This window comes from Babylonia areolata, chromosome 26 (assembly GCF_041734735.1).
Source record: "Babylonia areolata isolate BAREFJ2019XMU chromosome 26, ASM4173473v1, whole genome shotgun sequence".
Lineage (NCBI taxonomy): Eukaryota > Metazoa > Mollusca > Gastropoda > Neogastropoda > Buccinidae > Babylonia > Babylonia areolata.
Window position 1 is genome coordinate 8,211,544 of NC_134901.1, and position 7,500 is coordinate 8,219,043.

Sequence of the window (7,500 nt, forward strand, 5' to 3'; positions counted from 1 at the left end):
TGACTGTGCTCACAACTGCAGGCACAGATGGTCGGGTGGTGGCGGAATGGTTAAGACGCTTATCTGCCAACACAGTATCCGTGAGGGTCTGGGTTCGATTCCCGCTCTCACCCTTTCTCCCAAAGTTTGGCTGGAAAATTAAACTGAGCGTCTAGTCTTTCGGATGAGACGATAAACCGAGGTCTCGTGTGCAGCACGCACTTGGCGCACTGAAAAAAAAGAATACATGACAACGAAAGGGTTGTCCTTTGGAAAAATTCTGTAGGGGAAATCCACTCTGACGGGTACACAAATATACATGCATGTAGTCAGTGTTATGCTGCTGTCAGGCATCTGCCTTAGCAGATGTGGTGTAGCGTATGTGGATTTGTCCGAGCGCAGTGACACCTCTTTGAGAAACGGAAACTGAAGGCACAGACTTTCCCACGGTACAGGCCCAATAAACAAACTGCGACAGTCCCAAGTCTTCATGATTCATACGGTCATTGCCGCGGAAAGATCGTCCGACGTTTCCATGGTGACAATAGTGTGAGGACCGTTGTGGTCTTTCGCCTTCTTCGTGTGAAGGAAGAAAGGCAGAACTGAAGATGAAATCAGGAAAGTCGTGCACCACCAGTCTGACAGCAGAAGTGTGCTTTTCTACAAATCAGATGATGTTGTGTCAGAACATTCCTGTCAGTTGTCTTCGAAACAAGTACCTAGTTCTCCGCCCTCAAACAGGACAGACTGAACACCTTCCCATGTGATTTAGCGTGGAGGCAGGCACCGTCGGCTGATGTTCCGTATTTCAGCATGGCAGCGAAGATTGGAATAATGTAGGGGCTAACACACATCCCTGCTTTACGCTGATGCGCATGTCGAAAATCCCGAACGAAGAGATATCACATTGACGACACCTGCATCTCAGTGAGGAATGATTGGATTGTGCTGAGGAGTTTACGTGGGTGACCACGTTTGGATACGATCTCGAACAGGACGTCTCTGTCAGCAAACTCGAAGGCCTTTGTGAGGTCGGTGACAGTGAATATAGTTAAAAAGATATTTACATCATTTAAGTGATTCGAAAGAATTGGACGCTCCCGTGGGTACCATGTCAGTCTGATATATCACCGCTTGGTCTCTGTATATACCGTTTCTGCGTTAACTGGGATATCTGTCTATCTGTCTATCTATCTATCTATCTGTCTATCTGTCTATCTATCTATCTTTTTGTTAATAGCAGTCAACCTCTATCTTTTTGTTAATAGCAGTCAACTTCGGTCTCTCCCTTTATCTCTCCCTCTCTTCCTCTCTCTCTTTCTGCCCCTCTCCCCCCTCTCTCTCTCCCTGCATATTGGAAAGTAGTTAGAAGAACTGACAAAAAAGAAAAAAAAGAAAAAAAAGGAAAAAAAAATGAAGAAAAAAAGAAGAAAAAGAAGAAGAAAGATCGGAAGCAAAGGTCTCACTGGTACTGAACCACTAACTCAAGAAGTTTGCGTTCCAGAGAGACCGGTTGCTCCTGAACAGATCTCGTTAAAAGACGACGAAAAAGACTTGGTTTCGCCCCTTCAAACACCTTGAAGATTAAAGACAAGAAGATCGGTATGGCGTCCACGAGAAGCTCCTCCATGGATCATTGATTCCAGAGTGGATCCTGACCACCCAGCTGACGACACATCATCCTGGTCCAGTTGTGAACCAAGGTCCACAACTGTAGGCCATGTTATATAATCTATCTCTTTTTTCCCTCATAAGTTGCCAGAAAACCATCAGATCTGTCTTGCCTGCGTGCTTCAGTCAATTTCAGAACGGAGTTGTGGGGGTACCCGGGGTGCTGGAAGTCGTGACTGAAGGTCGTTGAGGATCGCTTTTCATCGTCGTTCGACTTGCGTTCAACCAGCTTCTGATTTGAAGAACTTACATACAGAAAGATATGGAGGCCTCGCCTGGATATGTTCAGTTTCCTGACAAACGTTTCGTCGCGTGTTTACCGATATAACACGTGCATTGATGTTTAATCTTTTTCTTTTTGACTAATGTGTGTAAACAAAGTGAGTATACGTAATAATCCTACTCTGTTGTCCATGTGTGTGTGTGTGTGTGTGTGTGTGTGTGTGTGTGTGTGTGTGTGTGTGTGTGTGTGTGTGTGTGTGAGAGAGAGTGAAGAAATTCAGTTTCTCTGGAAATTCTTTGTCTCCCAATACTAAAATGAAAATAAATCAAACATGGAAAAAAAATGCCCCACACTTACCGATTACAGGGGTGTAAGTCTTCCGGATGAATCGTATTTCAGGATCGCGAAAGTTTATTTCGTTTAGCCTACAGATCTGTCGTCCTCAGTTCCTGGGCAGAGTTTGGGTGAAAAGGTATAGCGTTTGGTTTAGTTGTAGTGTAAAGACAGCATGACATTGTATTTCTTGCCCGCAGTTAAAAGAGAAGAAAGGGAAAATCTAGACAAGCCACGCATAATTATACTAACTGCACTATCCATGTGTTTATTGCATGCAAATGTCTTAACTCACTCAGTACGGCCAGTCCTCTCTTCTCCTCTACACAGACCCCTCGGATGTCCAGTGGATGTCTGAATGACCCAACTTTTAGCTTCCGTCGTCAGAATTGTGGTATTCTCTGTCAACATTCACGTCTTCAGTATAAGAGCCTTCCGCTTGCAATATTTTAATGATGGTAATTAGGGGTGAAACGCTGTAAACGTCGTCCCTTTCGCCGTTCGTATGGAGAGAGTTAAAGAGAGCAGTGAATTTACTAGAATGAACATGCTGAAAATTTCGGTCGACGAAACCTCTTCGTCCGCTATCTTGCTTGAAAAGTCGGTCACTGTAGGAATCTTTCAGCACGCGGCAGCTACTTTTGATGTGAAATATCTTAGTATAAAAGAGGGAAATAGGTTAGGAGTTCGACTGATATGAACATATAAGTCATTTGGATATCAGCGAAACGGATGGTCTTCTAATTTGGTCAACACTCTCACAACACCGTTAACGTTTCAACAGATAAGTATTAAACAAAAAATACGATGAGCAAAAAATATCTGGATCATCATAAAGTATGCATGTTAGACATTGTCCAGTTGCAATAATTCAGTTGTTAATATTAAAGAAAATACACCCCCCCGCCCCCCCTTATGTTTCGTATAGTCGAAAAATAGATTTTTGCTTAAGAGTTTGAAGTTCTGTTACGATTTATCAAAGCAGGACAGTTAATAATTAATAATAATAATTCATAACTTTTCTATGGCGCGATATCCAGTACTAATGCTGCTCAAAGCGCCTTACATCATCGAGCCAGATATAAACACAACATAAAACATTACAACAGCTCAATCCAATGCGTTCACAGAATGAATAAAAAAAGCACGATCTACCAATCAATAAAAATATCAAGTAAATAATGCTTAGATGAAAATGAAGACAGGGGGGAATGTGAAACATTCACAAATGTATGATGTGATCGTGAAGTAATGATATACTGATCGATGTGGGCTACTTTAGATGGAACCCCCCCCCCACCCCCCCTCCCGCCCCTCGTTTTTAACACACGACTTTCGATTCGACACTCACTTCATAATTATGCTGAGCAAAAATATAACTTGGGTCGACATGTATGTAAGTGCTGGTAATCTTACACTCACATTTGAAAAAAAGCTATATGGAGTGTCTGATGTTTAATACAAAGGTATTTCATATGGTTGGAAAATATAAAAAAAAGGAAGTTGACCAAAGGATTTTGTTCTGACGGAGGAAACACAAATAAATGATCATCCAAAACAGAAGAGATGGGAAGAAAAAAAAATCTGACAGCTAGGACTAGACTGACATATTGAGAAATCAAGCTACTGTGTGATGGTAATATTGTAATCAACGGACAAGCAAAATGTTATTGGCCAAAAGCATATTCCTTCTCACCAGTCAAACAGCCCTGGACCAATAGCCAAATGTTATTGGCCAAAAGCATATTCCTTCTCACCAGTCAAACAGCCCCGGACCAATAGCCAAATGTTATTGGCCAAAAGCATATTCCTTCTCACCAGTCAAACAGCCCCGGACCAATAGCCAAATGTTATTGGCCAAAAGCATACTCCTTCTCACCAGTCAAACAGCCCCGGACCAATAGCCAAATGTTATTGGCCAAAAGCATATTCCTTCTCACCAGTCAAACAGCCCTGGACCAATAGCCAAATGTTATTGGCCAAAAGCATATTCCTTCTCACCAGTCAAACAGCCCTGGACCAATAGCCAAAAGTTATTGGCCAAAAGCATATTCCTTCTCACCAGTCAAACAGCCCAATGGTCCCACAGCACACTGTTTTCATCTCATGCCTCGTGTGACCAGTGGGGTGTGTGAACATCATGTGTTGGTAGACAGGGCTGCCTCCACGATAATCTTAAGTCAACGTTTCGGAAATGTTAAACATGCCTTGGCGTCAAACCTCAAAACATATCACCAAGCTAGAAGTTAGCAATGCACTGCAGTTTCCATTCCCATCGAATTACACAGCAATTTCTAAATTGAATCACACACACACACACACACACACACACACACACACACACACACACACACACACACACACACACACACACACACACACACACACACACACAACTGCACAGAAGATGACCGTTGATTTAGAACTTTTTACCGTCCATCTTGCTTTCACCAAATTTAACATCGTTCGTCGATGAAGAGATTCCTCTTTAACCTGCATTCATCATTACACGATAATCTTTTCTCCCAATCATCTGGAGTGTGTACTTTGTATCCTTCATTTCAAACAATACTGCTACTTACAGGGTTCATAAGTTGTCAAAGACCATTTAGAAGCTTGTGCAGTTTTCCTGTAGGGTGAAATAGACATGATGAAATGATGCCAGATTTTCGGCAAACGGCGATGAATATAGTCAATGTTATGAACACCATTCATAACAACTGGTGCTTTTCCTGATATATTTAATACTGAAAATTCACAGCTATCGTTTACAAACCACCGAATAACTGTACACGTTTGGCTAAAGCATAGATTTTTCAAACGCATTTTTCAAGTTTGTCATGGTGCATGTGTGCCTTTGCCGTTTATGTTTTCAGTGAAAGGCCAGTGATAGACCGTAGCGACCTCTGTAATCTGACCAATTTGTTCATGTTTTCAGTGAAAGGCCAGTGATAGACCGTAACAGCCTTTGTAATCTGACCAATTTGTTCATGTTTTCAGTGAAAGGCCAGTGATAGACCGTAGCGACCTCTGTAATCTGACCAATTTGTTCATGTTTTCAGTGAAAGGCCAGTGATAGACCGTAACAGCCTTTGTAATCTGACCAGTTTGTTCATGTTTTCAGTGAAAGGCCAGTGATAGACAGTAGCAGCTTTTGTAATCTGACCAATTTGTTCATGTTTTCAGTGAAAGGCCAGTGATAGACCGTAGCAGCCTTTGTAATCTGACCAATTTGTTCATGTTTTCAGTGAAAGGCCAGTGATAGACAGTAGCAGCTTTTGTAATCTGACCAATTTGTTCCATTTGTAACATTCTGTGACAACACACCTGCTTCGATGAAATTGTCCTTAACTTTTTGTGAAATCTATATTTATTTTCTAAACAGTACGTATATCAGTTGTTTCTGTTCTGTTTTCCACTGCTGTTAAAGACGAAACGCATTAGTTTCACTACCCATGAAATGTACCGGATCTTTATTCAGTACTATCATCCTGTTGTTTGTTTATCTAGATTGACAGATTGAAAAAAAAAGACATTTGCAATGGTGAACCACAGAGTTCCACCCATTTCTCCATATCAACACTGCAAACCCAGTGAATGTTTCTTTCCAAATCAAAGTTTTGAATCGCGAAACGTTATGTCTTATTGCCAGTGTTTCCATCACGACAGCAGAAAGAAAACAAACGATGAGTTGTTTTCCTGAATTTACTGCCAGAGATGTAGTATATGAAGAAGTTAAAAGTATTGTTAAATGCAGAGGCCAACATGTAAAACCCTCTCATGATCCAGGCCAGGTTGTCGTAGCGCCCTCCTTCGCTGAGATCAGGAACGACAAGGGAAGTGAAACGAAGTACCACAGTTGGAACCATGCATGAAATGAACAACACGGAGGTCCAGATGATAACTCGAGTTATCGCGAGATCGCGTGAGGCGATATCACTGGAAGCAGACGACACACTCTCCCTCCACCGAGACAGTTTCTTCAGTTCCAAGGCAGTGACAACTGTAGAAACAATAACACTGATGAATGAGATTCCAGGTAAACACAAACCGTACACGACACCATACATAAAGTCCATAACAAATTGATTGCGGAAATAAAAGTCTGTTGGGTACGTTACGTAAGAGGCACTATTTTCCTCCAGATCAAAGGCACACAGCACGCTGTACCGGTGTCCTATGACGACCATAGCTCCTCCAGTGATGGTCAACACCATTGTCCACAGCAACACAACAGTGGTCCTTGTCGACATGAAACTCTTCACCAGCAGAGGCCGAGTGATACACAGACACCTTTCCAAAGCTATCACACTGTACACTATCTGAGAAGATGTCGTCAAACCGTATAAACCTATCAAATAATTTCGGATGAAAAATTCTGATGAAAAACCTAGTTCTCCCCTCTTGCCTATGACGAAGACGTACACCACATCACTGCAGGCACCAACAGACACCGTGATACTCATCAGGTCCACCAGGGACAGGGTGAAGAGGCAGGCGTTGATTCGTTCCTTCAGCCCGTGTTTATAGAACACCACCATGTTGATGACGTTCACGCAGAAAGAAACAATAAACAACAATGGAATGCATATTCCCATCAACACAAGTCTGAAAATGTCTTCAACGTCCTTGGACACGATATTGTCTACGTTGTCCCAGGGAATAAACTTGAATAACCTTGTCGATACACACCCTTCAGGCATAGAGATGACACTGCCATTGTTCAGTGCAGACATAGCAGTGACTTCATGTTGTGATTGGTTGCTGGCAAATGGGAACCTCCCTGACTCTGACATTGTAACTGATACAATTCTCAGTTGGGTGTCTGCCTTTCCTGTTGCTTCCTGTTCAACACGCTTGTTTCTCTGAAAATTAGAAAAAAAAATATCCCCAAACCAACCGTTCTCAAAGGACAGTTCATGGGAGACCATTCACTCGTGGATAGGTTAGAAGTTCGACTGCACTGATACAAACATATAAGTTATTTGGATATTAGCAAAATTTTGATCCGATTTGGCCAGGACTATCGAGCGGGAGATCATTCACTCGTGAATATTATTATCTGAGAGACGACAGAAATGTTAAACAGCCGTTGGTCAGTCTAACTCTTCCCACTGTGTGAGCGATCACTGATACTGATGGTTACAACAACACAGCAGTTTTGAGTGTGGTAGATATGCAGGCAAGCTGGGGAGATAGGATTCAACAGGTCTGCGCTTATGTTGACATAGTAGATCAGATATTGTTGATCCTCACTTACAACCCAGTAGACGCTGTAAGGCGGACTGGAACCC